The sequence below is a fragment of the Bos taurus genome, chromosome Y (assembly GCF_002263795.3).
Source record: "Bos taurus isolate L1 Dominette 01449 registration number 42190680 breed Hereford chromosome Y, ARS-UCD2.0, whole genome shotgun sequence".
In the NCBI taxonomy this organism is placed as follows: Eukaryota; Metazoa; Chordata; class Mammalia; order Artiodactyla; family Bovidae; genus Bos; species Bos taurus.
In genome coordinates this window covers 13,046,145-13,055,149 of record NC_082638.1, presented here as the reverse complement: position 1 = coordinate 13,055,149, position 9,005 = coordinate 13,046,145, and the positions used below count along the sequence as shown (strand labels likewise).

Here is a 9,005-nt window from a genome sequence, read left to right as displayed (position 1 = left end):
TAAAACATATTACTGTACTGATTTAGTGATTTTTTTTTCACCCTAACTAAGCACTATGCTCTGTGGCCATACCTTTTGCAGTTTGAGGTTTGACAGCAAAACTAACCCAGATTTATTTTCTCTGCTTCACATTCACCACAGATATTAGCAACCTCAGCATACAATTTTTTTTCTTTTTATATCAAATTGAGAACTTTGATCTTTTCACTTAAAGGTAGCACTTAATGGATTCTCTATGGCATATCTAAATGGCAAGCATCACTCCACTTATGGTTTGGGGCCATTATTGAGTAAAATAAGGGTGACTTGGTCACAAGCCCTGTGACATCTCAACAGTCATTGCGGTAACCGAGTGACAAACGGGTGAGATGTGCTGGACTACGGATGATTCACATTCTGGGCAGGAGGAAGCAGGATGGTGTGAGATTCCAATCACACTCCTCAGAATGACATGCAATTTAAAACTTATGAGCTATATACTTCTGGAGTTTTCCATTTAATATTTTCGTTGAACAACTGAGGGTTAACTGAAACCACAGAGAGTGACACCTGAGATCAGAGGGGATGACCTTGTCCTGTGGTTGCCTGTAGGTGGAAAAAACACTAGAAGGGGCCACTTGAAGCCAAAAGTGATTGTAAAATGGCCCATCTCTTCCTGTGTGAGGAAGCACAAGCACCACCACAACCCAAGAAAAAGACCACAGGGTCCAAATCCAGAGATGAGGACAATGATGATGCTGAAGTCATCTTTGTTGGAGTGCAGCATGTCAATAAGGATGCTGAAACCCTCTTTGTCAGAGTGATTTCAGGTTCAAAGCCAGTCATTTCTAACATTTTGAACAGAGTGACCAAGGACTCATCTTCAAGAAGAAAGAAGGGCCATGTGAGTCCAGATCCCTCCTACACGTTGCAACCTGCAAATCTCAGGACCTCAGTATCAGAGCCAGTGGCCGTATCACCAGCTTCTCAGTCTGAATGGGGAGGAAGAGACAGTCCTATTATTTTCGAGCCTTCATCTAAACCTGATTATAAAACGAGCTCTCTGGAAGCTGTGCTTCACCTTCACAATTCAGAATTGCTCTCTTCGCAGCCTCATTGTCTATCTGGAGCTATTCTCTCATTAGGAGGCAAGGATGAAAGTCCTCTTAATTCAAAGCAATGTCCCACTTCAGATGTAAAAATGTAACAGTGGGAGTCCCAAAAGACCCAAACTCAGCGATAGAATCCCAGGGGGACTTGCCTCCACCATGGCCCCTCCAGGTATCTCTCCTACAAAGGACACAATTATGACCTTGGAAGATCTCCCAACCTCACTGAGCCATGTTCACGGTGGGGCATCATTTTCACGGACTCACACAAATGACCAGGCATGCTTCAGTCTTATGGATCCAGACAGAACATGTAGTTTGGAAGGGTTGGAGAAAACGGATGTTTTGACTCTTGCATGTCAGAGCAAGACTGTTGATCCCATGAAAGAAAATCTGATCATGTTACTTGATGACTTTGACTATGGACAGCATACAAGAGATGAGCAGCCAGAACAGAAGATTCACACAGCCTTTAAATGCCTCAGCTGCTTGAGAGTTCTAAAAAATGTCAAGTTTATGACCCACGTGAGGAACCATCTGGAGCTTGGGAGGCAGAAGGGTGACAGCTGGGAAATCCACACTACCTGCCAGCACTGCCACCACCAGTTTCCCACCCTGTTCCAGCTGCAGTGTCACATTGAGAGTGTCCACGCTTCCCGGGAGCCCTTCACGTTCTGTAGTATCTGTGAATTGTCCTTCAAAGCAAATAAGGTTCTCTTACAGCACATGAAGGACAGTCACAAACCTGGAAAAATGCCCTATGTGTGCCGTGCTGTGTCCAATTACAGATTGTCAGCCTTGGCCGATGTAGAGACACATTTTAGAACATGGCATGGAAACATGAACAATTTGCTTTGTCTGTTTTGCCTCGAAATTTTCAAACTGGTGACATCCTTCGTAAATCACGCTTGGAGGCACTGAAACAAGAGGGTCTTTCCACATTCCAAGTGCTGGAAGAGTGTTTGAACCTGAAGGAAAAGACAGAGCACAAAATCAAGAATCATCCGTCATTCAAAAAGCCAGAGTAATTGTGAGGATTGCCTCCTGAAACAGAAGCCATTGATCCGAACTTCAGTTCAGCTGGGACTGAGAGAGACAGCATCCATCATTGTGAGGAACACTGACTCCCAAGTGACACCCAGAAAAACTACAAAGAAGATTGACTATGAACACAAAATATTCCAGACGTGTTGCAGTAAGGGATCTGGCTAAAAAATTATGTTCTACCCACCTCCAGAAATTAAAAAAAGCCCTATTGAGGTTCAGCCAGCTGTACATAAAGACCCTGCTTGGCTTTTGCTGTTCAGTTTCTCAGTTGTGTCTGACTCCCTGTGACCCTATGAATTTCAGTATGCCAGGCTTCCCTGTCCATCACCATCTCCCAAAGCTTGCTCAAACTCCTTCCATTGGGTTGCTGATGCCATCCAACCATCTCGTCTTCTGTCACGCCTTCTGCTCCTGCCTTCAATATTTCCCAGTATCAGCGTTTTTTGTTTTTTTTTTGTTTTTTTTCCAATGAGTTGACTCTTCCCATAAGGAGGCCAAAGTATTGGTCTTTCAGCATCAGTACTTCCACTAAATATTCAGGGTTGATTTCCCTTAGGATTGACTTGTTGGATCTCCTTGCAGTCCAAGGGACTCTCAAGAGTCTTCTCCATTCTCCAGCACCACAGTTCGAAAAGATCAATTCTTCAGCACTCAGCCTTCCTTATGGTTCAGCTCTTCCATCTGTATCTAACTACTGGGAAAACCATAGCTTTGACTTTATGGACATTTGTTGGCAAAGTAAATGCCTCTGTCTTTTAATATACTGTCTAGGTTTGTCACAACTTTTCTTCCAAAGAGTGAGCATCTTTTAATTTCATGGCCTCTGTAACCATCCACAGTTATTTTGGAGCCAAGAAAATAAAGTCTGCCTTTACTGTACCTAAGATTGTACTTGCTTCATCTCTTTACCATCAAGTAGCTTTGAAATCTCCATGTTCCTTCCTGGCCACTCTCTGCTCCCCAAAGTAACCACTTCTCTGACCTCTAGCACCAGATATTCATTTTCATTTGTTTCAAATTTTAAATAAATAGAGTCACACAATAGAGTCTATGTTCCCCTGGTCTTGGTTTTCTTTTAAATAAGTGAGATGCATTCTTATTGTATGTAGCTGTGGAACATTCTTTTTCATTGCTTGAATCCAAGAATTCCCTTGGATGAATGGGCATAGTCTTATATGTCCATTTTACTGTGCCTGAAATTTGAGGCTCTTATTTTGCCTTTTTTAATAAGCTGCCTATGAACCTGTGTGTATCTTTCATAGTAATTTCTCTAGGATAGCTATATCTGTATGTCTAGACATAAGATTTTCTGATAATGTATGTGGTAGTGGTTTAGTTTCTAAGTGGTATTGAACTCTGCAACACCATAGACCCTAGCCCACCAGGCTCCACTGTCCATAGGATTTTCCAGGAAAAAATAACACCATGGGTTGGCGTTTCCTTCTCCAGAGGATTTTTCTGACCCAGGGTTCAAACCTGTATCTCCTGCATTGCAGGCAGATTTGTTACTGACTGACCCATTCTAATATGCAGGTACAGTCAAGTGCTTTTTCAAACTGATTGAAGCAATGTGTATTTCCACTAACAGTATCGGCATTTCCATTTCTACCGAACACTTGGAACTGTTAGTCTGTTTCATCGTATAACTGAGCAGGACCCTGCAGGGCTTTCCCAGGGACAGATCACCCCCACCACCCCCCACCTCCAATGTACCCTGTCTCTTATTTGTAGAAAAGCTTTAGGTCTTGACCTTCCATGAATTTCAAAGAACAAATTTAATTAGAAGTGAAAAACTGCGGAAACAAGAAAAAAATCAAGCAAGACAAACAGTAATTTGTTGTTGGGGAGTTGTGTTCACTTTTTGCGACCCCATAGACTGCAGCACACCAGGCTTCTCTGTCCTTCACCATCTCCTAGAGCTTGCTCAAGCTCAAGTCCATTGAGTCTGTGATGCCATCAAACCATCTCATTCTCTGTCATCCCCTTCTCCTCCTGCCTTCAATGTTTTCCAGCATTAGGGTGTATTCTAATGAGTCGGCTCTTCCCATAAGGTGGTCAAAGTATTTGAGCTTCACTTTCATCAGTCCTTCCAGTGAATATTCAGTGTTGATTTCCTATAGGACTGACTGGCTTGATCTCGATGCAGTCCAAGGGACTCTCAGGAGTCTTCTCCAACACCACAGTTCAAAAGCATCAAGTCTTTGTTGCTCAGCCTTCTTTATGGTCGAACTCTCACATCCATGCTGCTGCTGCTGCTAAGTCACTTCAGTCGTGTCCGACCCTGTGTGACCCCATAGACAGCAGCCACCGGGCTCCCCCTTCCCTGGGATTCTCCAGGCAAGAACACTGGAGTGGGTTGCCATTTCCTTCTCCAATGCATGAAAGTGAAAAGTGAAAGTGAAGTCGCTCAGTCATGTCTGACTCTTAGCCACCCCATGGACTGTAGCCTACCAGGCTCCTCCATCCATGGGATTTTCCAGGCAAAGTACTGGAGAGGGGTCCCATTGCCTTCTCCACTCACATCCATACATGACTAGTGAAAGAACCATAGCCTTGACTCCACTGACCTTTGTTGGCAAAGTTATGTCTCTGCTTTTTAATATGCCATTTAGGTTTGTCACAGCTTTTCTTCCAAAGAGCAAGCATCTTTTAATTTCATGGCTGCAGTCACCATATGCAGTGACTTTGGAGCTCAGGAAAATAAAGTCTGTCACTGTTTCCATTGTTTCCTCATCTATTTGCCATGAAGTGATGAGACCTTTGACTGTGTGGACCACAGCAAACTCTGAAAAATTCTTAAAGAGAAGGGAATGCCAGACAATCTGACCTTCCTCTTGAGAAATCTGTTTGCAGGTCAAGAAGCAGCAGTTAGAACTGAGCATGGAACAAGAGACTGGTTCCGAATAGGGAAAGGAGTACGTCAAGATTGTATACTGTCACCCTGCTTAGTTAACTTAAATGCAGAGTACATCATGAAAAATGCTGGGCTGGATGAAGCACAATCTGGAATCAAGATTGCTGGGAGAAATAGTGACAACCTCAGATATGCAGATGCTACCACCCTAACGGCAGAAAATGAAGAGCCTCTTGATGATGGTGAAAGAGGAGAGTGAAAAGGCTGGCTTAAAACTCAACATTCAAAAAATTAACATGGTGACATCTGGTCCCATCACTTCATGGCAAACAAATGGAGAAAAAGTGAAAATAACAGCAGATTTTATTTTCTTGAACTCCAAAATCACTGTGGAAGGTGAATGTAGCCACAAAATTAGAAGAAGCTAGCTCCTTGGAAGAAAAGCTATGACAAACATCAGATCAGATCAGTCGCTCAGTCCTGTCCGACTCTTTTCGACCCCATGAATCGCAGCATGCCAGGCCTCCCTGTCCATCACCAACTCCCGGAGTTAGCATTAAAAAAAAAAAAAAAAAAGCTAAGGCATCACTCTGCTGACCAAAGTTCTTATAATCAAAGCTATGGTAGCTCACACAGTAAGGAATTCACTTGCAATTTGGGAGACCTGGGTTCAACCATGGGAAGAACATCCCTGTAGTCCAGTGGTAAGACTCGGTGCTCCCAAACTAGGGAGTCCAAGTTCATTCCCTGGTCGGGGTATGAGATCCCACATACTGCAACTAAAAATACCGCATGTGACAATGAAAAATCCTGCCTCCCACATGCTACAATGAAGATTGAAGAGCTCTTGTGCTGAAACGAAGACCAAGCACAGCTAAGTAAATGAATAAATATTTGAAAGAAAGAAAGAAAAAGATACGAGAATTCCCTGGTGGTTCAGCAGTTAGGACTTGATGCTTTCACTGCCAATGGCCAGGGTTCAACACCTGGTTGTGGAACTAAGATCCCACAGGTTCCGTGGCATGGCCAAACAAAAACCCAGAAAGATAACTGAGAAGGAAAGAACTCCCAAAGTTTGAAAATGAAGCAATATAACTGCAAACAGGCTGAAGCTAGATTAAGGATTACCAGGAACCCAAAGTGCAAAAGTGGCACCTCTGTAATTCACTGCTGCTGCTAAGTCACTTGAGTCCTGTCCGACTCTGTGTGACCCCATAGACGCAGGCCACCAGGCTCCCCCATCCCTAGGAACACTGGAGTGGGTTGCCATTTCCTTCTCCAATGCATGAAAGAGAAAAGTGAAAGTGAAGTCGCTCAGTCATGTCAGATTCTTAGGGATCCCATGGACTGCAGCCTACCAGCCTCCTCCGCCCATGGGGTTTTCCAGGCAAGAGTACTGGAGTCGGGTACCATTACCTTATCCATCTGTAATTCACAAGCCTCTTTAATGTTGTGGTTTAGGCTCCTCCTACTCCTGCTTCTGAACCTAAATAACTTACTGCTCCTAAGAGAAATTGTTATGGGAAAAATAAAATATGTAAGCTGAATGATATTGAAAATAGCAAAATTTTGAGACAGAGCTAAAGCAGTTTCATGTGTTAATGTGCATTACATTTGAAAAGAAGAAAGGTTGGCAACACAATGATCTGCTGCTGCTGCTGCTAAGTTGCTTCAGTCGTGTCTGACTCTGTGGGACCGCATAGATGTCAGCCCACCAGTCTCTGCCATCCCTGGGATTCTCCAGGCAAGAACACTGGAGTGGGTTGCCATTTCCTTCTCCAATGCATGCAAGTGAAAGATGAAAGTGAAGTCACTCAGTCGTGTCCAACTCTTAGCGACCCCATGGACTGCAGCCTGCCAGACTCCTCCGTCCATGGGATTTTCCAGGCAAGAGTACTGGAGTGGGGTGCCATTGCCTTCTCTGAAACAATGATCTAAGTCAGTGCTATTCCCAAAAGTTTTTGCAGCAATAGAAAATTTTCAAATAATTATTACATGTATGCCCTAATAAGGACAATCAGCTTTTCACATATATAAATGTATATGTTTCTCTTCTTTGAGGTGACTTGTTTATATCCTTTATCTGAATTTTCAGATGGAGTGTTCATCTGGTAGGAATTTTTTTTTTTTTTTTTGGCCTTTCTGTGAGGATTAAGGGATCTTAGATCTCAACCAGGGATCGAATCTCTGCCCCCTGCAGTGGAAGCACAAAGCCCTAACAACCAGATCACTAGGGAATTCTCAATGAAAATGTTTTCTATGTCCTTTTCTATTATGCCACTTTGGAGATGTTAAAATGTAGCTAGTGTGACTGAGGTATTAAATCTTTGTGTATGTTCAGCTGCTTCAGTCCTGTCCAACCCTTTGTGACCCCATCAGTGTAGCCCGCCAGGCTCTTCTGTCCATGGGATTGATTATCCAGGCAATAATACTGGAGTGTGTTGCCATTTCCCTTTCCAGGGGATCTTCCCGACCCAGGGATTGAACCCCTTGTCTTTTACATTTCCTGCATTGGCAGGCAGGTACTTTACCACTAGCACCACATGGGAAACCTATTAAATCTTTACTTTAATTTAATTAATTTAAAATTAAAAGATATGGCTAGAAGAACAAGATCTTCCTTATAAATGAGTTTCAGTTAATTTGTATACTCAGTAATTTGCATATCTCTTAGATATTTTCCTCAAGATGAGAGTCCATGCCCCTCCCTAAGTGTAGGCTGGGTTTAGTGACTTGTTTCCAAAGAACAGAATGTCAGGGGGAAGGAGATAACTTTATAGCAGAGGAACTAGTGGTAAGTCATATTGATAGTATGAATCCTTGATGGGAAGTGATGAGAAAGATATTTTGCCTTGGAGATATAGTTCTAAAAATATATAAACCCCAGTGCAACCAGGAGAAACATATCAAACCCATATTGAGAGTCATTGTGCAAAATACCTGTCCGTGAAGGACTCCTGAAAATTGTCAAAAGTCATGAAAAGCAAGGAAAGTTTAAGAAACTGCTATAGACCAGAGTAAGCTAAGGGAGGGATCTGTAGCTTTTTGCTATATATACTCATGCAGTTCGGTATCCTATATGGGAATATGAAACTGGAAAAGAACATTTGTGGATAAACTGGTAAAATTTGAATAAAACCTGGAACTTACTTAAAGGTACCCTACTGAAAGATGCTGGAATAATTGTGAGGCTTAAAGGAGGTCATTTCACATATATATACTTTAAGCATTGCAAGTATTTTTTCTACATCACACCCTCTTCATTTTGACTTCACTGGAATGGAAATCTAAAGTATGGCATACTTAATTGAATGGAAATCTTCAAATACAAAGGATCAACAATATTTATACTGTGTGATCTGACCATAATGCAATAATGAGAAATTGACAAAGAAACACCTTTTAAAATGCCATTCATTTGGAAAATATCACTAACTATATTAATCCATAATATATATCTCCATGGAATTTTCAGGCAAGACTACTGGAGCAGATTGCCATTATTTTCTCCAGGGGATCTTCCTGACCCAGGATCGAACCTGGGCCTTTTGTGTCTCCTGCATTGACTGGAAAGTTCTTTACCAGTTGAGTGACCAGGGAAGCCCATAAAATATATAATCTTTGTCTTAAGAAGAGAATATTAGGGTATACTTGGAAGTGAATGATAATGAACATACTATGCAGCAAAATTGTGGGAAACAGTTAAAGTTGTACGGAGAAATGATGGAAACAGTGACAGACTTTATTTTCCTGGGAACCAAAATGATTGTGGGTGGTGACTGCAGCCATGGAATTAAAAGATATTTGCCCCTCGGAAGAAAAGCTGTGACAAATCTAGACAGCATATTAAAATGCAGAGACATTACTTTGTTGACAAAGTCCATCTAGTCACAGCTATGGTTTTTCCAGCAGTCATGTATGGATGTGACAGTTGGATCATAAGAATTGATGCTCTTGAACTGTGTTGTTGGAGAAGACTCTTGAGAGTCCCTTGGACAGCAAGATCCAACCAGTCA

The 9,005-nt window shown here is 42.3% G+C and overlaps 1 pseudogene; it reads left to right on the top strand.

Moving 5' to 3' along the window:
• The first annotated feature begins 640 nt into the window (after positions 1 to 640).
• LOC132344618 (zinc finger protein 280A-like) lies at positions 641 to 2,234 on the top strand (annotated as a pseudogene).
• The last annotated feature ends 6,771 nt before the right edge of the window (positions 2,235 to 9,005 follow it).